Here is a 24,199-nt window from a genome sequence, read left to right on the forward strand (position 1 = left end):
GAAGAGGGCCATGTGACACATCAAACTTATTGGTAATGCCACAAGAAAAATAATGGTGTGCTTGGTTTCAACGTAACTTTATTCTTTCATGAGTCATTTACAAGTTTCTGACCACTTATAAAATGTGTTCAATGTGCTGCCCATTGTGTTGGATTGTCAATGCAACCCTCTTCTCCCACTCTTCACACACTGATAGCAACACCGCAGGAGAAATGCCAGCACAGGCATCCAGTATCTGTTGTTTCAGGTGCTGCACATCTCGTATCTTCACACCATAGACAATTACCTTCCGATGACCCCAAAGATAAAAGTCTAAGGAGGTCAGATCGGGAGACCTTGGGGGCCATTCAACTGGCCCACAACGACCAATCCACTTTCCAGGAAACTGTTCATCTAGGAATGCTCGGATCTGGCACCCATAATGTGGTGGTGCACCATCCTTCTGGAAAAACTCAGGGAACGTGCCAGCTTCAGTGCACAAAGAGGGAAACACATCATCATGTAGCAATTTCAAATATCCAGTGGCCTTAAGGCCTCCTCTGACCACCTCCTAATGCTTCTCGTGGTTAGAGGTTCCCTCCTCACAATCGGCACATAGTGGGGGGTGAGGTGAATCAGGTTGTGATCTGACCTACCCAGTGGTAGGTCAGATCACAGGAGGAGCTATATGCATCTTTGACATTAGCGTACAGTAGGTCTACGATTCTGTCCCCTCTGGTGGGACAGGCCACATACTGTGTGAATGTTAGCAGTGTATTGTCCAAGGTGACATGGTTGAAGTCACCTGAGATCACAATGAAGGCACTCAGGTGCTGGGTCTGTAACCGGGCTATGGCAGAGTGGATTGTGTCACATGCAGCTGTGGAGTTAGCAGAGGGAGGAACGTAAACAGCCACCAAGATTACATGGGTAACTTCCCTGGTCAAATAATACGGCCTGAGTCCAACAGCACACAGTTCAATGTCCAGTCAGCAAATCCTTTCTTTGATTGTTATGTGAGCAGGGTTACACCACCGGTTGTTAACAAAAACAGCAAGCCCACCCTCTTTCCGCTTACCGCTAGCGATGCTGTCCCTGTCTGCCCGAACAGTGTGGAAGGCTTCCACAGATGCATTGTCATCGGGAATATCTGCGTGCATCCATGATTCGGTGAAACACATCAGGCTGCACTCCTGGTATTCCCTCTGACTTTTTCTGGCTTTATTTCATAACAACCAAACATTTCCCATTTCCTGGCTAGCAACAGGAGCACGTTCAGTGAGAGACTGAGATTAACCAAAAAGCACCACTGACTGACACAGGAAATCATTCCTGCCTGTGGCCATCTCTCTGTACAGCTCCTCCATCTAATATACTGTCAGTGTTGGGGAGTAACGGAATACATGTACTGGCGGTACGAATTTAAAATACAGAATATGAGTAACTGTATTCCATTACAGTTACAGTTTAAATAAGTGGTAATCAAAATACAGTTACTTTGTTAAAATTAATAGAATACACAGTGGTAATTTCACGTTACATATGTTATGCTTTCTCCAATTTTTGTGATTGTCCTAAGTTGGTGCAGGTTTAGCTCAGTTGGATGAGCATGTAATCATATGGTACATGACTAAGAGCAGCCAGCCCAGGTTTTAGTATGACCCGCGGACCTTTTTTTAAATTTATTTATTTTTTTAACTCGATTTCCATCTGGGATGAATACAGTTTCTCTAATTCTGATTGCTGAAAACCCAAACAAAACACGCAATAAAGTCTCTAATGTAAGCGTCCTGTTAATGTTGGTGGTGTCAGTTACACAATGGACCCAGAGCCAGCAGTGCATAGGCAGGAATGCATTTCTTACTTGGAAATTCTGACACAACTTCATAAGAAGAATGGGATGGGCGAAACTTAAGTGTCTTCGATGTACAATTGCTGTGTGATTTTTATTAGTATTAACGAAGGTTACTTGCCACCGGGGTAACATTGTTAGCTGGCATTAGCTGAGGTTAGTTCATAGACTGCAGACTGTTAGGCCGTTTCTAAATACTCAAAAACGCGAGTCGGTATTCGCGTCCTCGCTAGTCCGGACTTTGTAGGTTCACACGGGACTCCATACTTCCCAAGAACGCAGCGCGATCGTTCTATATTAAATTTTAAAAATCTAGTTGGTATTGCTATGGCATATAGCCTTCAGTAATAGTAATAAATCACACAGCAATAGTACATTCATATAGTTGTAAATTGGCTGAAAATGTTCATTTCCAGAGAAAAGACACAGGCAGACTATGCTTACAGGATGTGATGTTACAACACTAGTGAAATATTAATGTGTTATATATTTTTCTAGACGTATTTCTTTGTTTTTGGAAAAATAATGTTGAAATCATGATGAACAACAGGAGTTGTGATTTCTTTAACTTTGTGTTTAGAATTTGGCATTTTCTACTGATGTGGGCCAAAAATAAATACATAATATCATTTCATTCAGTGTCCAGGATGGAGGGACAGAAGCAAAACAAAAGACAAGGAGCAAGATTCCAGACATACATGAAAACAGTTCAAAACAAAAACACTGGAGTTCAGGAAAACAGTCCAAAAATCAAAATCTAGCAATAGGAGAGCGAAACCAAACTGGGTCAAACATCAGTCCATAAAAAGTTCAGGGGGTCGACCCAGAGGTCGACAGCACAAAAATCCAAAATCTAATTCCAGGCCGACTGCGCGAAAGCAGCAGCAGCATGGACACAGTTCAGGCAGCCGGTCGTGCGGACAGCAGCGGCGGCGGCAACAGAGCAGGTCTGGAGGCCGACCGCGAAGCCAGCGGTGGCGGCAACAGAGCAGGTCCGGAGGCTGACTGCGAGGTCGAGGAAAGACGAGGCGGGACCAGACGGCAGTGTGGCAGCTGCGGAACCAGACGCTGCAGGCGAGAGTGTGGAAGTTGCAGGTGGTGATGCTGCAGGCGACGGTGTGGAAGTTGTAGGTGGTGATGCTGCAGGCGACGGTGTGGAAGTTGTAGGTGGTGATGCTGCAGTTCCAGGTGGTGATGCTGCAGGCGACGGTGTGGAAGTTGCAGGTGACAACGCTGCAGGTGATGGTGTGGAAGTTGCAGGTGGTGACTGAACGGACTCCCCAGAGCCGTCAGCGCACACGAGGATGTGCTGGCTGGGTCCTCCAGGACCCCCAGCTGACGAGGTGTGATGCTGGATGGGCTCCTCGGACCCACCAGCTGACGAGGCTTGATGCTGGCTGGGCTCTCCAGAACCCCCAGCTGACGTGGCTTGATGCTGACTGGGCTCTCCTGAACCCCCAGCTAACGTAGCTTGATGCTGGCTGGGCTCTCCAGAACCCCCAGCTGACGTGGCTTGATGCTGGCTGGGCTCTCCAGAACCCCCAGCTGATGTGGCTTGATGCTGGCTGGGCTCTCCTGAACCTCCAGCTAACGTAGCTTGATGCTGGCCCGGTTCTCCAGAGCCCCCAGCTAACTTGACACAATGCTGGCTGCGCTCTCCTGAACCCACAGCTGAAACAGGAGAAGACCGGACGGGCCCCCCCGGACCCTCCAGCGGAGACGGGCGGCTGAACGGGACCCTCAGACCCTTCAGCAGAGGTGGACGGCTGAAACAGTTCTCCTGAACTGCCAGCGGAGATTGCCAGCGGAGACTGCCAGCGGCATGGGAGCCGCGAAGTGCTGGATTGGCCACCTCGAGCTTTCAGCAGGAGCTGATGCATGGCCAGAAGGCGTTGAGGCCCCTGGCTGAAGGTGTAGATGAGTGGCTGACTGGATGGGTGACAACACTGGAGCCTGAACTGATGACAAAGCTAATGATTGAGCTTCCAAAATGAGCTATGGACTGCAAAAAAGGTTGTAGTGATGCTAGTTGTGATGGTGGCTGAGTAGCTGACAGAACTGAAGACTGAGCTACAGGTAGCGGGGCTGATTGCGGTGGAGGTGTAGACTGAGCTAGCGGCAACTGAACAGGGGACTGAGCTACCGACGACACAGAAGACTGAACAGAGGACGACTGTAGTTGAGGTGAAAGTGGTGGTGGAGTTGACGACTGAGCTACAAGCCGGGCGGCTAACTGGGCTACAGGCAGCGGGGACACCGGAAACTGAGCTGAAGGTGGCTGCTGAGCAGGGGACACCGGAAACTGAGCTGAAGGTGACTGCTGAGCAGGGGACACTGGAAACTGAGCTGAAGGTGGCTGCTGAGCAGGGGACACTGGAAACTGAGCTGAAGGTGGGTGCTAGTTGTTGGCAGCTATCAGCGAATAGTTGTCAGCTATTTTGAAACAAAAAAAGGACACTTTTTACCCATAACAAGAACTCCATAACAGTAAATGAACTGTACAACAGAAAATGCAAATGCTATTTATGGTCTCCTCACAACAATGATAAGAAAAATAAACTGAGCCAATATGGCATGTTTGTTAATACAGAGATACACATGTTAATGTGATCTCTGGTCTCCCACTCAGAGACACAGGTCTCCAAGTGTCCAGCATTCAGACGGCTACCTGAGGACACTCTTCATGTGAGAGAAAAACTGCACACACAGATATGTAGAGCCAAATACTGTCAATAAGGCCTCTGCAATGTTCTGAAGAGAGTTAAACTTGTCAGGTAGTGATGTCCAGCAGGTGAAAATGCAGCTCCATGAACACGCACAGCTATGGATTCCAGCTTCTTCGATGTTGCATTAACTGCAAGCTTTTGAAGTGTCGAAATGTGGAAAGCTAACAACATCCCTCTCACCAGTAGGCTAAGTTATTTTTAACCAATTACAAGTTGAATCTGGTAGTTGGGGTTGTTAGCTAAGATACTGTCATTAAGAAGCGGCACAATCTGTCTATGTGTAATGGGGAAGGCTTTAGGACCCAGGGGACCCAAGGGAGGGTATAAAAGACATTTAAAAAAAAAAAAAAGTATATTTATGCACTACAATCTAATTTATATTGTATTGCCTCCTGCAGGACAGGCTGCACATGTGAATTTGTCACTGTTTTTTCCTCCTCCTTTTTGTTGCGTTTTTGGTTTTAGAGTAGGGTCACCTTTTAAAACTGTTTTTTATGCCGGGTTTGTTTTTATTTCTACTGGGCTGGTGCAATATTAGTCGGGCAATGTGCAATCCCTGAGCTGGGCTCTTACCTTAGGGGAATTAGGTCTTTTAGAGGTGCTCTGTGTGGATTTGCAGTGAATAAGTTTTATTAAGAGTGATTTTAGTGCCACCAATTATTGCCTGAACTAAAACACTTAGTGCATGCGATAAGTGTTCTGTTGGGCTCGTATTTATTTGGGGTGGATTTGTTTCTTTTAAAGCAACGAGCATCCAGGACCACCGGGGTAGAGCAAGCCCTCAGGTGATAGTTGCGTTGCTGGCAGGTTGCACCAATAAAACTATATTGTGGTCATTAGTGACCTTTTCTATTTTGATGTTTTAGGCCTTTTGCAAACCCTTTGTGTTTTCTTTTAAAATAATAAATTTTAACGTATTTGACTGATACTGACCCTCTTGTCCCGTTTATTCTGGGCTCGTTCCTGTAAGGGCTTTGGGCCTGAAAGTTTGCACGAGTAGTATAGAGGCCCTTAGCGGTTACTCTGTGGCTTTTACTCGCTACATTATTTGGCGTTGTCGACAGGATCCAGGTCATATCAGTTACAGTGTTTTGTTTTTATTTTGGTGTGGCCCTGTTTATTTTAGTAAGAGTGTTAGAGGAGAGGAGGAAAAACAGTGACATCTTCTACAGAGGGGAAGCCAACGGTTGGGCTGTCTGCGGGGATAATAAACCTCCTTCGCCGACCCTATGGACGACGTACAGGCCCTCTTGGAGCAGCTGCAGCAGCTAAAAGCAGCAAATGAACAGTTGAGAGACCAATTACAGGAACGTTCTCCTGTGACTGGTCCAGTGTCGGGTCCATCTACTGTGCCATCAAATATGAACCCAATAAATGAAGCTACAAATGTGTGTTACATTTATGCACCTCCGGAGCGTAAATGCCCAAGGTTTACTGGTAAATTATCAGTGGACTTGTTAACTGTTGATCAGTGGGTTGAAGAAGTACGTAGATGCCTGGAGATTCGTCCTATGTCAAGAGCAGCACAAGCGATGTTTGTGATGGACCATCTTGATGGCAGTGCTAAATCTGAGGTCTGTTTTCATTCGAGTACCAGTAGAGACACTCCTGACAAGATTTTTGATATTTTAGTCGAGAACTATAGCTGCACTCAGTCATATGTAGCTGCCCAGCTACAGTTCTTCCAGCGCACCCAGCGAGAAGGGGAATCTCTGCGAGATTACTCTCATGCCCTTAAATCTTTAATGGACACTGTAATCTGTAAGACACCAGGTGGTATTCCAAATTCTGATATATTGCTAAGGAACCATGTAACACTGATGAAGCGCTAATGAATTAAGACAGGCTAGGTATTGAGTGAAATATTAGGTCAATCAGAAGATTTAGGAATGCTACTGGAGCTGATGGGCAGTAATTAATAAATACACACAACACAAAATGCTTTTGCAGGTACCATATATTTAACCAAAACCCAAAGAAAAATAACAAGAAAAGAAAAGGAAAACTTAAATAATCACTCCTGCTGCAGCTATTCAATTAATCAAAAACCCAGTGGGGGTGCACAAAGACAACTAAGCAAATTCTTCTGGCTTATGGCTTATACCAAGCAATATAGAGTCTCAAAAAACAGTTCCCCATAAATAACACATGTTAACATCAAAACCACTGATCCACACTGAAGTCCATGAGTTTTATCTGAATGTTCATGAGAGATGTCCAAGCGCTATTGTCCATAAACGGGGGGAATGGTGTGTATGATTGTGGAAATCAGTGTGTTTGGAAAATGGGGACAGAGCGTTGTCTTTGATAGCTTCCTACCCAACCAGTGGAAGCTTCAATGCAGAATGAGTCCTGCCGTTCATTGGCTCGCCATCCTTTTTCATACCCAAAAAAGGTTCACCTGGCCTGCATTAAACAAACAAGGCCAATAAGAAATCACAAGAATAATACAAAAAATGTCAGCCAATTAAGCTAAATACAATAAGTTATTCTTGTTCCCGTGTACACAATAAATAAACAAACAGTATATTTAACCAATAAGGAAACATTTCAACTGCTATATACATACTATATAGCTTCACAACATTTTTTTATTCAACAAATATCGGAAAAAACAAAATCAAATTGTTTGGACCGGCAGCAGCCAATTAGCGCCAGCTGGTAACAATACAAACAGTCAATTAAAAGTTCAAACTCACCAATTCCGTTCTGTTCAGTTCTGTTCAGTTCTGTTCTGTTCAGTGCACAACAACACTATGGCTCTGGTAATCAGCGTCTAAGTTGCATAAGTTAGTTGGTGTTAAAAAAATGCATTAAAACGGGAAAAGCAAATGTTTGCCAATACAAACCTGCAACAGCTCTGTCACCTGGCTTGCCTCCACACATCTGACGGGAGGAAGCCGGGACAGGCTTACTATGACCTACACGCCATCCGATTGGCTGAGCAAAGTCATGTGGTTGGAGTCATGTATTTGTGATGTGTTCAATGGCAGGAGATAAGTGCAGGAAATTACTGAAATCTAGTAAAACAGATTTTACTCTGGGTTACACCCTCCCCCCTCGAATACATGCACGTCCCGTTGCATGGTAACACTACACAATATGTACGACTGAAGAGTTAGAATTGGTGGTTGTGGAGGTTAAAGCATCTGACAGACTATGTAACAGAGACTGAACAACTGATATCAATGGATTGCCTAAGTTTGCATACTGAAGTCGCCTAGGTGGCGATCTGTGACGCATTGACCGCCTCAGAGGGGGGTCAATAACCGAATCTGAGCTATTAAGAGTTGGTAATGTCACAGGACTAGGCTCGGCTGTTAAGTTGTCAGAGACTTCAGGATCGGACAAGTCTGTAGATACGGTTTCAAGAATGGGTTCGGGTAAGATTTCAAGCAAATCTTCCTCAGATGTCTCATCAGCATCAAACTCCAATGGTTTTTCACTCTGAGATCCTAACAGAGCTTCCCCAGCTGATTCCATTTCAGGTGTAGGTGTTGGAGTAAGTTGATGTTCTTTCTCACGTACAGGAAGATTAAAAGCGAGGTCAATGGGGAGACGAGGACAACGTCCAAACATTAGTTCATATGGGGTGTAGCCAGTGACTTCATTTTTGGTACAGTTGTATGCATGGACGAGTGGTTTTACAAACTGTTTCCATTGGGATTTCTGTTTGGGTTCAAGAGTTCCCAACATGGCCAGTAGAGTGCGATTAAACCTCTCTACTGGGTTTCCTCTTGGATGGTACGGTGTTGTGTGACACTTTTGGACTCCCAACAGGGCACATAACTCCTTTATCAATTTCGACTCAAAGTCTGGCCCTTGGTCTGTATGGAGTCTTTCTGGAATTCCATAATAAACAATGAAGTTTTCCCAAAGACATTTAGCCACAGTTTTTGCCTTTTGGTTTGGTGTTGGAATGGCAAGGGCATATTTGGTGAAATGATCTGTCAGTACCAGGATGTCTTTGGTGTTGCTGGTATCGGGCTCGAGACTGAGGAAATCCATACAAATGAGTTCAAGTGGACGTGATGTCCGAATGTTAACAAGAGGAGCAGCTCTCTCTGGCAAGCTTTTCCGGCGAATGCACCGGCCACAGGTTTTTATTTTATTTTCCACTTCCACTGCCATTCTTGGCCAATAGAACCGAGTCCTGGCAAGGTCAAGGGTCCGTTCCACTCCCAGGTGGCCCATATCATCGTGGAGGTTGTGGAGAACAGTTTGCCGCAGTTCTGTCGGAAGGACCAGTTGGTATGATGGTTGTTCATTTTCATATCTTTTCCTATAGAGAATACCATCAATCAGCTCCAATTTATTCAGTTCTCGAAGGAGAAGAGGAATTTCAGGAAGCTCTTTCCTGGCTGTCAGGGGAACTTTTTCTCCTGACTCCAACTGGTGAATAACCTCCCGGAGAGTTGGATCAGTTCTCTGTTTTTCATAAAGCTCAAAATGGGATATGGTGGAAATAACAGGAAGTCCATGGGAATCTTCTGAGTAATTCTCAGGAAGCACTGCTGTGTTGATGGACAGGGATTCGACCAGACTATTCTCAGCTTGGGTCCTGACAACACAGCTTTGGCAAATCGCATCGACGACTTCAGCTGATATTTCACCGTCACTGCTGCTTGAGAGATGTTGTTGAGTAAATTGATTAATTAGCTCCTCATCTTTTTGAGCAGGTTCACTGAAGGAAGTACTATCACGGGGCTGACGGGAAAGTGCATCTGCATCCAGATTTTGCTTGCCAGCTCGATACTGTATCTTGAACGAGAATGTAGAAAGAGCAGCCAGCCAACGATGGCTGGTAGCATCCAACTTTGCTGATGTCAAGATATAGGTAAGTGGGTTGTTATCCGTGACCACTGTAAAATTTGCTCCATACAAGTAATCATGAAATTTTTCTGTCACGCTCCACTTCAGTGCCAAGAATTCAAGCTTGTGAGCTGGGTAACGACTTTCACTGGATGACAAACCCCTACTGGCATAGGCTATCACCCTAAGTCTCCCCTCCTGCTCTTGGTAAAGGGCGGCGCCCAATCCGGTGGTGCTGGCATCTGTGTGGAGGATGTAAGGCAGTGCCGTATCAGCAAAACCTAGAACTGGTGCAGTGGTAAGTTTGTCAATGAGTGTATCAAAAGCCAACTGACATTCAGGACTCCACCTGGAACCAAAGGATTGCTTGGGATCAAACTGTGAGCTCTTAGAAGTCTCATTTTTGGAGCTTTTGTGTGTGGATGGGTACCCACGTGTGAGGTTGTTGAGTGGTTTGGCTATCATGGCATATCCCTTAATAAAACGCCTATAATAGCCAGCGAATCCCAGAAAAGATTTCAAGGTCTTCAAGTTGGTTGGAATTGGCCAGGATTTCAAGGTGGCAACGTTTTCTGGGTCTGTCTCAACACCATTTTCTGAAACAATGTGGCCCAAGTATCGGACAGATGTCTGAAAGAATTTGCATTTTTCTGGCGAAAGTTTTAACCCAAATTCTTTCAAGCGATTCAACACTCTCAGCAAACGGTCTTCGTGCTCCTCAAGGTTGTTGGAGAATATGATCAAATCATCCAAAAACACCAGAACCTCTTTCAAGTGCAAGTCTCCCATGCACTTCTCCATGAGTCTTTGGAACGTTGAAGGTGCATTAGTAACTCCTTGAGGCATTCGGTTGAACTCCCAAAACCCGATTGGCGTTACAAAAGCAGTTTTGGCTTTATCAGCTTCATCCATCTCTATCTGGTAATAACCAGATTTGAGATCAAGCACGGAGAACCATTTCGATCCAGTGAGCGCTGTAAACGATTCCTCCAAATTGGGCAATGCATACGCATCCTTAATCGTTTGCAGGTTAAGTTTGCGGTAGTCAATACATAGTCGAATGTCTCCATTTTTCTTCTCGACAACCACTATTGGTGATGAAAATGATGACTCCGACTCCCTGATAACACCAGCATCTAGAAGCTCTCGAAGATGTTTACGAACAGCTTCTATGTCCTGGGGATGAATAGGTCTTGCTTTGTGTTTAAAAGGGGTATTGTCATGGAGCTTGATGTGATACTTCTTTAGTGCAACCAAAATCCAAGTCATGATGTGAAAAAACTTCAGACATGGCATTCAGTTTTGTTGTGATCCGTTCTTTCCATTCTGCTGGTATTGGTGATTCACCAAAATTGAAAGTGAGTGGTGTTGACAACATCTCCTGATCTGGGAGGTGGGTCACACTGTGCCCAGAGACTATGCAGTCATAGGCTCCCAGCTCTGCAATGACACTCAAAGCTGGTATGTAGATGTCTTGCTCTGTTCCGTTGGATACAACAACTGGAACCTGAGTGTGTGTACCAGCTTTAAGAGCGACTAGACAATTACTGACACACAAACCACCCGGCAGGCCTGAACCCGGGTGCTGAATGACAACACATTGACTAGCTGGGCTGAGAAGCTTGGCAGAACCCTCGACCACAACTGTGCAGCCAGCTGGAATTAGCACAGGAGATTTATTAAGGGTGGTCACAACACCAAGATGATCATTACAATTCTGTTGGTACGTCACTTGGAGAGTTTGCAGAACTCCTCTGTACCCGTAAAAGGTAGGCTGGAATGATGAACAGTTACTAGAAGAGAATTGTTCATAAAGAATTTCAAGTGTATTCATGCCAATAAGTACTGAGGTTGGAAAATCAGGTCTCACATCAGGAACAACAAGTGCAAGTGTTTGAACTGGGAAGTCACTCCCAAGAAAGTCTTTTGGAAATGTTATGGCAACTTCAACATACCCAAGGTATGGAACACACTGACCAGCAGCCCCCTCCACATGAAGAAGCTCATTCAATGGGTGGACTGGCTGATCGGAGAGATGCTCATTATAAAATGAAACTGGAATTGTGGTAACCTGGGAACCAGTATCCAGTAGACACGGACAGTTGCGACCTGCAATGCTGACTTCTGCTGTACATCTGGATCCAACTAATCCTGGCGGTAATCTAGTGTGGATCTTTGTCTTTGTCTGCAATTTTGCACACTTGACATGCTTTTTGTTCTTAGCGGGACAAGGTTGGTCCAGCTCAGCTCCTGTTTGTCCCTCAACAGGAACTGGAACTAGTTTAAATCCTCAGAGGCAGAGGACTTTTGCTTCTGCCACTTTTGTTTGTTGTCAAATTGTTTCCACTTAGCGCTTACCAATGCCGAATTGGGTGCATTTTCACATTGTGGCTTAATGTGACCATCTTCTCCACAGCGGTAGCAAAACCCTGGTTTAGGGCTGGAGACGCTAGGTTTTGGATTCTTACAAACCTTCTTCGGCCCATAGGGCTTTGGAGCTGGGCAGGCAGCAACCGGTGGTTTGACATTACACTGCTGTGCTGTCAAAGCTGCAAGCTGCTGTTGTATAGCTGCCATCTGTTGTGAGAGCTGTTTAGTCAGAGTGGTTAGCGCAGTACAGAGGTTAGTTTCTTCCCCAGTATTGGCAAACTGGGCATTAGTGGTGGCTTTCTGTTTTGTCGGTCCCAAATGCTGTTTCATCCTTAATGTCTTTGCTGCCTCTCTGTCCTCTTCAGTTCGAAGGAGTAATAGAAGCTCAGCAAACTTAGGGGGGTTCTGTTTCTTTTGTTTAAGTTGGAGTTCCGATATTAAATTGTTATCCCAACATCCCCTGCAGAATTGATTCAACAGTTGTTTGTCCATGTCTTTTTCTAAAACACCTCCTCTTTTTGCTGCATGCTGTAATGCCACCTGCAGACGTTGCAAATAGGCCGAAGGCTTTTCTCCACTATCCTGGAAGGTGTCCATGAACTTGGCATATAACTCTTCCCCATCTTGCACAGTGCCATAGGCTGAGTCAAGTTGTTTCATATAGACTTCTGGTGGTGTGTCAAGGCTGAGATGTTTTACTATATTACAGGCAGGAGGCAGTAGACTGTCGCGAATCAGTCTGGTGCGCTGCAGATCAGATATAGATGGATCTTTCAGGGCTAATTCAACACCTGACCGCCATGTATCATAATCTGTCTCTTGAATTGGCCTGGGCACTTTACCAGAAAACGCTCTCAGTCGATGGAATGCATGCAGCAAGCTGTCCCCACCCCGAACAACGTGTTCCACAACATAGCGTTGTACTTCAGGAGGGTTGAGATCAGCCGCTGGAATGGAGGCAGAATGCCTCTCTCCGCCTTGTGCTTCAGCACCACTGGCAGCAGAAGGGGACTTAGATGGAAGAGAGGCTGGTAGTGAAGGAGGAAAGACTGAATTGGGAGGTTTTGAATCTTCTGGTTCTGGTTTCGCAGCCAGTTTACTGAACATGTCCATGATGATATGCTGCGCAGAGAGTTGAAACAGCGGGTCCTTCAAACACCAGACATGTCCTTTCTTGCCCTACGCAGTATTGCCCTTAAGTGGGCTGATGTAGGTAGTCAGGGAGGGAAAACTAGGTCCCGAGCCTATTCTTGTCATACGAACTGTCAGGTAGTAGAAGGAGTTAATGTAGCATGCAGTCACCGCTAGGCCTAATGATGACATTCTACAGATAAAAGACTGCCTTCGTAAACAACAGGTTCAGTTGGATACGCTCATGAAGCAAATGTCTGTCCATTTTTCACAGCCCTCTCAGACTGGACTAGCCCCGATCCTTCCCACAACTAGGCCTTTTCGTTTCCAGGCAGATGGAAAGCCAATTTGCCATCGGTGTGGTAGGGCTGGTCATATTGCCAGGTTCTGTAGGGTAAAACATCCAGCTATAAAGAATAGTGGTGGGTCTCATGCTGATGCACATGCACATGTACAAAGTCAGGTTGTGGAACAAGGCCCTGAGTCTCAGCCATCGGGAAACTAGGTCCCTCTGGTGCAGAGAGCCAGGCATCAGGAACAGGGTTTACAGGCTCAGCTGAAGTTGTTATGGAAGATCCCTCTCGATTAATTGGGAATTGTCCAGTGGTGGAAATAGAAATGGGGGGTGTTATAGTTCCCTGCCTTTTGGATACTGGGTCCATGGTCACCACTATTCGAGAGAGTTTCTTTGAGAAGCACTTCAGGTCACAGGGGGTGGGGCATTTAAAGAAATGTCAATGGTTACGCCTTAGGGCAGTTAATGGGTTGAGAATCCCCTATAAAGGCTACATGGAGCTTGATGTGACTGTTTTTGGTGGCACCCTGACAAAAATGGGTGTGTTAGTGGTGGAGGACCCTCCAGATGGGAGCGTTCAGCAGCCACAGAGTGTGCCTGGCCTCTTGGGGATGAATATAATTAGCCGTTGTTACCACCTACTCTTTGAGCAGTTTGGCCCTCGTCTGTTTGAATCTCCTGCCCTTGAAAATGCCAGTAAGACGTGGAAAGAGACACTTCACAAGTGTCAGCGCATTGAGGCTTTGAATACATCCGGGTATTTAGGTAAAGCAAAAGTCCACGGTCGAGCCGTTTGTGTCCCTGCTGGTTCGTTGAAATGGATACGTACTAGATGCCCCTCTGCTGCTAACATTAACCTTTTATCAGTGCTCCTGGAGCCCATAGCGACAGGTAATCCCCTCCCAGGGGGCATCTTGGTTTCCCCGGCCCTCCTTTCTGTTGAACAGGGTGTTGTTGACATTCCAGTGGTTAATGTGGGAATTGAGGATGTTTGGTTACCGCCCTGTACACAATTAGGTGAATTGCATGTGGTTGACCCTCCATCATCTGGGGACTCTGTCATCATTGAAGAGTCTGATGATCCCACGATGCAGATAATGATGCATGAAGTGACGGCACATCTGCCCCTTGATTTTTCCGAGCTCTCATGGCCTAACTTGTCCAATGAACAGTCACAACAGGGAGTGTCATTTTTGCAGAAGCATTGCTCAGTTTTCAGCCATGGGGAGGGAGATTTAGGATGTACCACATTGGTGGAACATGAGATCCCTTTAATGGATGATGCCCCAGTGCGACAGCGGTATCGCCGACTTCCACCCTCTCAGTATGAACAAGTGAAAGCCCATATTAAAGATTTGTTGGATCGGGGGGTAGTGCGTCCAAGCAGTAGCCCTTATTCTTCTCCGATTGTGATGGTTTTCAAGAAAAACGGAGAGATTAGGCTGTGTGTTGATTACCATTTGCTTAATGCCAAGACACGGAAAGATGCTTATCCATTACCCCGTATTGAGGAGTCATTAGATGCCCTGACGGGAGCACAGTGGTTTTCTACCTTGGACCTTGCAAGTGGGTATAATCAAGTACCAGTGGCCAAGAAGGACAAAGCAAAGACTGCTTTCTGTACCCCTTTTGGTCTTTTCGAATTTAATCGAATGCCATTTGGGCTCTGTAATGCCCCTAGCACCTTTCAGAGGCTAATGGAGCGGATTTTTGGGGATCAAAGTTTCCAGTCCCTTTTATTGTACCTGGATGATATTGTTGTGTTTTCATCCTCCTTTGAGCAGCATCTGGAGCATCTTGACTTGGTCTTAATGCGCTTCAAAGAGCACAATCTAAAGTTGAAGCTGGAGAAGTGTCACTTTTTCCAGCCGGAGGTTCAATACCTCGGGCATGTGATATCTGCTTCTGGGGTGGCGACTGACCCTTCTAAGATTAGTGCAGTGGCTGAGTGGGCACGACCAACTACTTGTACAGAGCTACAGTCATTTTTGGGATTTGCCTCATACTATCGGCGTTTTGTTAAAGGTTTTGCCAAGTATGCTGCCCCGCTCCACCGGCTGGTGGGCGAGTTGGGAGGTACCAAGAAGAAACGTAGAAGTGGTGCCAGTGGGGCAATGTGTCACCTTTGGAGTGAGGAATGTGAGAATGCATTCCACACACTAAAAAGGCTGCTGGTTAGTGCCCCAGTATTGGCATATGCAGATTTTGCTAAACCTTTTGTCCTTGAGATAGATGCTAGCCAGGCAGGTTTAGGGGCAGTTTTATCTCAGGAGCAAGAAGGAAAGAGGTGGCCAGTTGCTTTTGCTAGCCGGGGCCTGCGACCTAGTGAAAGGAATATGTCCAATTATAGCTCTAGAAAGTTGGAATTCTTTGCGCTAAAATGGGCTGTCACTCAAAAATTCCGTGAATATTTGTTGGGAAATAAGTTTGTTGTGTTCACAGATAACAATCCCCTTAGCTATTTGCTGACTGCTAAATTGGGAGCCGTAGAGCAGCGATGGGCCTCAGAACTAGCTGTGTTCAACTTTGAGATTAAATATAGGCCAGGTCCCAGCAATCGCAATGCTGATGCATTGTCACGGCAACTGCATCCACAGAGTCCATCTGGCCTGCTTCCAGGGTTGAAGGTTCCACAGGAAGTGCAAGATCAGACAGATGTAGGTCAACGTAGGAATGTAGGAAATGCTGTTGCCGCTACGTGTAGAGCCATAGCTGCATTTCCATCCCGACCTAAAGCTGATCTAATATCCCTTCAAGCTGCTGACTCGGTAATTGGCCCTTTTTCACAGTATTGGGAAAGGGGGAATCTGCCTACCAAGCAGGAAATGGGTAATGTAAGTAAGGGAGTGAGAAAGTTGGTGCAACAGTGGCCCAGAATCAAGTTGAAGGAAGGTGTCTTGTATCGTCAAGTTCAGACACCTGGTGATGGCCAAGTTTTGTTTCAACTGTTGCTACCCCAGTGCTTGCAAACAGAGGTCCTGAGAAGTTTACATGATGATCATGGGCATCAAGGCATTGGACGCTCTACCAGCCTGGTGAGAGAAAGGTGTTTTTGGCCCTTTATGGCACGTGACATTGAGAAATATTGTCAGGAGTGCGATCGTTGTGTCTTGGCAAAGGCTGTGAAACCAAAAGTTCGCACATTCAGGGGGGGGCTGGTGGCTTCTAAACCCCTGGAAGTCATTGCTATTGATTTCAGTGTTTTGGACAAGTCTAGTGATGGGCGTGAGAATGTACTTGTGGTTACCGACGTATTTTCAAAGTTCTCTCAAGCATACCCTACAGTAGCCTCCTGAGACCCAGGAAAAAAAAAGTATTTTGATTTTGATTTTTTTCATATAAATCAAGTATTGGGTTGGTAAAAAACACATTGCAAAAACAATTTTGTTTTTAACTAATTTTATTTAAATTTTACAACATATGCACTACAGTGCATAAGGGGAGTTCATTGATCACGAATGTGAAACTAACAAAATTCAATCCTTTTCTTGATTTCTAGAGAGAACTCTACATCACTGGTATTATTCAGGTCTTGTTCACATGTTTGTCCCTTGTTTATCAGTTCCTCAGCCAAGAGGCACTTGAACTCCAGGTACTGGGAGTTCTTTTGAGGTCGTTGCATGTCCTCGCTATTTTGTTGGTATTGAAGCCAGGAGTTGGTGATGGCCAAATCAATGAAATAATGTGTGGTGCGAACAGTCCACTTTTTGGTCCGACTAGATATTCTGTAGAAGCTGAGCATGCAATCTGATAGGTCAACCCCTCCCATGTCGATATTATATTCTGCAACCACTGCAGGTCTTGGGACTTGTGAATTGGGATGGCCAGTGAATGGAATGATCTGTTCATCATAAAGACCTTTGTTGGCCTGGGCAGATTGAGGCAACCTTGAAGGACTCTCTTTAGAAGTGGTCTGACTCTCCCCAGGAGATCCTTTTTAAAAAAAAAAAATTTCTGGCAGATCATCGACTACTTTCAGCGAAGACCTGATCTTGTAGAAATGACCACATGTCATGGAACTATAACTGCGACTCTTGTTTTGGCAGCCCAGTACATTCTAATTTTCGGATATCCAAGGCATGCAATGTACACTGAGATTCCTAAAAAGCTATTGATTTCTTCTGGTGTTGTGTTTAAACTACACCCTGAATCCTGTACCATACGCTGGTTGGTCAACAAGGACAAGTCCTGAATTAGTTTTTTGTCAATGTACTGCTGGAAATACTGCTGTGGGCTCCAATCATTAAGTGTCACTGGGGTACCATCATCTCCAATTCTGCATTCTTCCAACAAAGGCATAAACCTAAGATAATGGAAAATTATTTAGCAAAATAAAATTTAGATACTCCAATATAGTTGGAGTATCTAGTTCACTTACAACACATTTACACTAGGATTATAAGTTAAATCAATTTACTGGAAACATTTCTGCATGTTACCCATACTTTTTTCAGTCAAAATCAAAAATTCCTGATTGTCCTACATGCTGGTTTTGGACCAGATAGGATGACGGCAGATTTCAGCTGACCCTGTGTCGTTCTCCATTACATCTGCCCCTGCATCTTGATAATCTTTGTCTGGCTCCTCCTGGGTTTTCACCCTTTCCTATCTGGCTCATATGACTCTCATCTTCTGAAAGATCTATGTCTGAATCTCCCTCAATGATTGTGTTAAGAATTCTTTCTGCCTCTGTCAAAGAGTTGTCTACTAGAAAAAAGTGAAACAAATTTAAGTACAAAGTCCTGACGTGCACTAGAGTACACATTAATAAATTAGTCATTTCCTCTGTGAAACTAAATAAGCTTAGGTCTGAAAACCACCTCAAATTACTTACTAGATGTTTATTTTTGAAAATTAATCCAAATCTGAGTTTAAAAAAATATTTTAAATGTAGATATCATGCTTGCATTTCTTTCTTCCATAAAATGTGCTTGTGGGCATGACAGCCATTTTGAAAGGTGGGAAAAAGACAGTTTGGAAGGCCACACCCCCACACATGTGACATCATTTTAAAGGTACTGTTGTCCTCTCTAAGAAACATCCGGACTCAGCAGAGTGGCATGTACAGTATGAGTGATACAAGCAAAAACTAAATGTGTACTACAGTGCACAAAAATGAATTACTGGGTCTCAGGAGGGTAGATCAATGGGCGAGTACAGTGGCCCGGGTATTAACTGAAAAATGGTTTTATATCTATGGGGTCCCTAAGCGTATCCATAGTGATCAGGGAAAGAGCTTTGAGGGAGACTTGCTGAAACGTCTGTGCCACCTGTATGGCATAGACAAAAGCAGGACCACGCCATATCATCCTGAGGGCAATGGACAATGCGAGAGATTTAACAGAACACTCCATGATTTGTTGCGCACCCTCCCTCCTGATAAGAAAAGAAAGTGGCCGCAATACTTGCCACAGGTATTGTATGCTTACAATACCACAGAACATCAGTCCACCGGCTTTTCACCTAATGAGCTGATGTTTGGTCAGAAGCCCCAGTTGCCCGTTGACTTCTTATTGGGGGCCTCCCAGTCGGAACCTGTGTCTAGATCTGCACAGGAGTGGGTTGAGGAGCATCAACAACGTCTAAGTTCAGTTTATGTGCATGTGAAAGAACAACTCCAGCAAGCTGCAGGGAGGAGAAATAAACATTTTCAGCCAACAGTTACTTCCCTTCTCTCCCCAGGTACTCTGGTTTATAGGAAAAGTCATCCTTTAGGCCGTCATAAGATCCAAGATGCCTGGGATCCTGTGGTGTATGTTGTTGTGCAGAGCATGGACAAAGAAGGCAGGGTTTACAAAATACGCCCTAGAGATCGTTTAGGTCCAGAAAAGAACTTAAATCGGGCAGAGTTGAGAGTAATACCCTCAGGTATGGTAGTACCTGCTCCAGAAGAATATCCTCTCTCTGACCCAGGTCTGATAGTTGAGTCACCCCGAGAGTTAATATCAGACACACCAGATGAGGACAGTGAGCTTGATGGAGTAGTGCTCGCCCTTGTTCCAAACCCACCCCAAGATCAGCCACCCTCGGTAGCTGTTCCAGAGCCCATTAAGGAAACTAGGAGCATAGAATCCAGTAACATAAACCCTGTGTCCATAGATCCAGAACAGGCAGAGGAAAGTGGGATTGGTAATAGGGAGAATGTTTTAGCACAGGACTCAGGAAGAGTTCAGGGGAGGCCTAAAAGAAGTACAGCAGGAAAGCATTCTAACCCCTTTAATCTCCCACGGTCAGTAAATCAGACTGCTGCTGTTCTCACTAGCGATTCACAGAGCTCTCTTGTCCATAATGTTTTGCCCCAAAATGTATTTAGGCCCTGGCAGTAAGTGGTCACCGGGACGGTGACCTTTCAAAACGGGGGCAATTGTAATGGGGAAGGCTTTAGGACCCAGGGGACCCAAGGGAGGGTATAAAAGAGGAAGTAGCAGCAGGTGCTCTTCTTCTGTCATTTGCACTGACGAGCGGCTGTGAACAATGGTTGTGTGAGTAGGTGAAGAGCCTGAGAAGTTTTAATTGTCTTCTACACAAACGGTTGTTTTAAACCTCTACAGCAGAGGTTCGAGGTACAGGCTGTTTTTCTTTTAGTGCTTTTTTTTTAATTCGTTGAAATGTATTTGATGTTTATTGTATTTTATGTTTTCAGTAGTGATTTTAGAAGGCAAGCCAGGTGTGCAGCAAACACAGTTGTCTGCTGGAGGTATGTTAACTTAATATATTGACATTTTTAAAAAAAAGTATATTTATGCACTACAATCTAATTTATATTGTATTGCCTCCTGCAGGACAGGCTGCACATGTGAATTTGTCACTGTTTTTTCCTCCTCCTTTTTGTTGCGTTTTTGGTTTTAGAGTAGGGTCACCTTTTAAAACTGTTTTTTATGCCGGGTTTGTTTTTATTTCTACTGGGCTGGTGCAATATTAGTCGGGCAATGTGCAATCCCTGAGCTGGGCTCTTACCTTAGGGGAATTAGGTCTTTTAGAGGTGCTCTGTGTGGATTTGCAGTGAATAAGTTTTATTAAGAGTGATTTTAGTGCCACCAATTATTGCCTGAACTAAAACACTTAGTGCATGCGATAAGTGTTCTGTTGGGCTCGTATTTATTTGGGGTGGATTTTTCTTTTAAAGCAACGAGCATCCAGGACCACCAGGGTAGAGCAAGCCCTCAGGTGATAGTTGCATTGCTGGCAGGTTGCACCAATAAAACTATATTGTGGTCGTTAGTGACCTTTTCTATTTTGATGTTTTAGGCCTTTTGCAAACCCTTTGTGTTTTCTTTTAAAATAATAAATTTTAACGTATTTGACTGATACTGACCCTCTTGTCCCGTTTATTCTGGGCTCGTTCCTGTAAGGGCTTTGGGCCTGAAAGTTTGCACGAGTAGTATAGAGGCCTTTAGCGGTTACTCGGTGGCTTTTACTCGCTACATTATTTAATAATGTAGCGAGTGTATATATATGTGTGTGTGTATGTATATATATATATATATATATATATATATATATATATATATATATATATATATGAAAGCTAAACCACTCTTAAATACAATCAATATATGCATTGGTGTCTACTGACACAAAGAAACAAAACAAACACATAAACAAGACAACAACATCGACAGCCGTCACAATTGTTGTCAGCTCTTTGCTGTCGAGTTAAACTAAACTAAAACAAATTAAAATAACCATTGGTAAATCGGGACCTCGGCCCCAGAGCCAGAGATCCACCCCGCCAAAGAAACAGCTTGGCAATCTGTAAATGGAAACAGGACATCACTTACACTGAACAACTGACCGCAGCAGGAATATCCCTCCCACTTGGCTTTGTATGTATTGTTCAGTTACCTGTTTACAAATTGGTTACACCCCCAACAAATATCGGCAAACAGTGGCGGAGTCCACTAAACGTTTCTTCAAAGGAACAAAACAATGGTTTCTTCCTGCTGGGGGTACAGATAACTTTAGACCTCCGCTGAATTACCAACACGCAAGCGGACCATTTTTGGCAACCTATCGCTCCAGTAGAAGGCTATGGAACCCACATCAAGCTGTCATAGACAAATTAAAAAGGCCAAATAGCATGGCTTGGACCAGACACTCACACAGCTGCAGGTTCACTCAAGAGAATGAGTAATTCTTCTTGTTCTTCTTTATAGTGTTTATTGGCGGTTGGCCACTGGTGTGGACTGTGGACCGAAATGACAAAAAAAAAAAATTAAAATCCTCCCAAACAAATGAGTCTGAGAATGACTAATTGCCTGCACCTGTGCTTATAAAGTCTGCCTACCAGGGGCAGGTCTCAGTCTCAGGTCTCACCTGTCACACAAAGAACGATAAAACAAAGTTCAAATTTTTTGGTCAATGTGGAAATGAGTACGTTTCCTGAGGCAATAAAAGCTCTGGTGACCCTTTTACAGACCGATTTGCAATTCTCATTAAAGTTCAGTTTTTCATTGATTATGGTCCCAAGATATTTATATGATTGATCTATTTTCTGACCTTTAATTAAAGTGACTCCGTGCCCATTTTGTTGTTTCCTAAAATCAATGACCATATCTTTTGTTTTAGATATGTTCAATTGGAGATAAGACTCCTCCCACCACTGAACAAAGTCATCAGTGACTGGACCGTGGCTCGTTTCACCCTCTTTCAGTAAGATGACAATAACAGCGTCATCTGCAATTTTTATATATTTTTATATTCATGTTTAATATATGTCCGTGTTTTCATATCTGCTCTGACACGTTTGTATAGAGAATGAATAAGAAGGGCGATAAGACAAACCCTTGAGGAGAACCTGTGGAGGAAAACACTGGGTCAGACAAAACACCATTTGTTCTCACTTTTTGTGGCATGTCAGTTAAAAAATCTAAAATCCAGAAGAAGGATCAGATCTGGTAGAGTCAAAAGCGCGTCCTCCACTCCTCTATTGGGCCTGGATGCAAATTGCATTGGACCCAGCTGATGTTCAGTCTCTTCCATGATCACATTTCTGATGATTTTTTCAAAGACTTTCATCATAACTGAGGTGAGACCAACAGGCCTGAAGTTGTTTAGAACTTTCGGACGACTAGATTTAGGGACAGTAGCCACGACAGCTTTGATTTGGTTGACGCAGCGTGAGCCCTCGGGTGCATGTAAACTATGGTAATAAAAAGTTGTGGAAACCCACGAGGGAGCTAAAAAGGGCGCAGTGACACGGATAAAAGTTCAACGTCTGGTGCACAAATACACTCTTTAACAGTCACAGCGCCACAGTAACGTTTATTCACATACAAGTATACTCCCCCCTCCTTGGGATTTCCCTGTTACCCGTGCATCCGGATCCAAGTGAAAAGGAGCTCCAAAATGGTCAATTGAAAACGTCCTGGTCCTGCTCCATCAGCCATGTCTCAGAAAAAGCCATCACACAGCTGTCCCTGAAGTCCTTCTTGAATCTGATGTTCCCCTGGAGTTCATCCAGCTTGTTCCTAAGACACTGAACATTTTCCAGAATAACAGAGGGCAGGGGAAGCCGTCAACTGACCTGTTGTCTCCTCAGACGCAATTTGACACCTCCGCATCACCCTCTTTTTCTCTTTCTCTTGTCACTTGTTCTGTTAGAGTCTCTCAGTATAAAATCCAGCATATTGAGGTGAGGTCCTTATCATAGAATAGAATAGAATAGAATAGAATAGAATAAACCCTTATTATCCCACGGATGAGAAATTTCGGTGTTACAGAGCTCTTGCAGCAAGGGAAAATAAAATATAAAAGGAAGACACTGGATGGTCCTATAAACACAAGCAACTGAAGTTTGTATATACAGGTATATACAGGTAACAATGTACAGAATATGTATAGAAAAATTGAAAAAAAGTACGAAGATATGAAGATATACGAAGATATAATCTACAGGGTTATGTTTAAAATCTACAGAGCTATGTATAAAATGTACAGTAGACAAACAAGCTGGTGAGTAAGATGACCAAAAGAATGTTAAGCTGCATTATAGAGTCTGACAACTGCTGGTAAGAATGACCTGTGGTACTGCTCCTTCCTACACTGTGGGTGTAAAAGTCTACTGCTGATCGAGCTGCTCAGTGCTCGTACAGTCTCATGCAGGGGGTGGGAGGGGTTGTCCATAATGGATGTTAGCTTAGACAACATCCTCTCCTCCCCAACATGCTCGATGGAGTTCAGTGGACAGTCCAGGACAGAGCTGGCCCTCCTGACCAGTTTGTTGAGTTTCCCCCTGTCCCTCTCTGCCTTTCCACCACTCTAGCAGACCACTGCATAGAAAATAGCAGACACCACGACAGTGTCATAAAATGTCCTTAGGAGTGTCCTGTTCACCCCAAAGGATCTCAGCTGCTGTAGCAGGTGGAGACGACTTAGACCCTTTTTGTAAAGTGCATTTGTGTTTGTGGACCAGACCAGTTTGTTATTGAGGTGAACACCCAGGTGGCTTCTTGCTGAAGTCAATCACCAGCTCCTTCATTTTGATGGCATTGATGCGAAGATGGCTCTGTTCACACCAGCTGACGAAGTCATTGATGACCCCCCTGTATTCCAGTTCATTTCCCTCTGACACCCAACCCACAATGGCAGTGCCCTCTGAGAACTTCTGGAGATGGCAAGTGTCCGTGTTATAACTGAAGTCCGCAGTGTACAGAGTGAAGAGGAAAGGGGCAAGTACTGTACCTTGTGGGGCCCCCGTGCTACAGACTACCACCTCAGACACACAGTCCGCAGCCTCACATACTGGGGTCTCCTGGTGAGGTAGTCAATAATCCACGAGGACAGCTGATGTTCCACTCCCGCTCCCTGCATCTTCTCCCTTAGCACTGAGGGTTGTATTGTATTGATGGCACTGGAGAAATCAAAAAACATGACTCTCACAGTGCACCTGGTGCTCTTCAGATGAGAGAAGGCCCAATGCAGCAGGTAGTGACAGCGTCATCCACCCCGATGTTCGGCTGGTAGGCAAACTGCAGCGGGTCTAGATCTCTCCCGTGATGGTGTTCAGTCCTCTCCACACACCTCTGGTGTTGC

The 24,199-nt window shown here is 44.7% G+C and overlaps 1 pseudogene; it reads right to left on the reverse strand.

Annotated features, from left to right (window-relative positions):
- LOC134644554 (integrin beta-2-like) overlaps positions 1–24,199 on the reverse strand; it is a 79,643-nt pseudogene that overhangs the window by 19,885 nt on the left and 35,559 nt on the right.

This window comes from Pelmatolapia mariae, linkage group LG16_19 (assembly GCF_036321145.2).
Source record: "Pelmatolapia mariae isolate MD_Pm_ZW linkage group LG16_19, Pm_UMD_F_2, whole genome shotgun sequence".
Classification (NCBI taxonomy): Eukaryota; Metazoa; Chordata; class Actinopteri; order Cichliformes; family Cichlidae; genus Pelmatolapia; species Pelmatolapia mariae.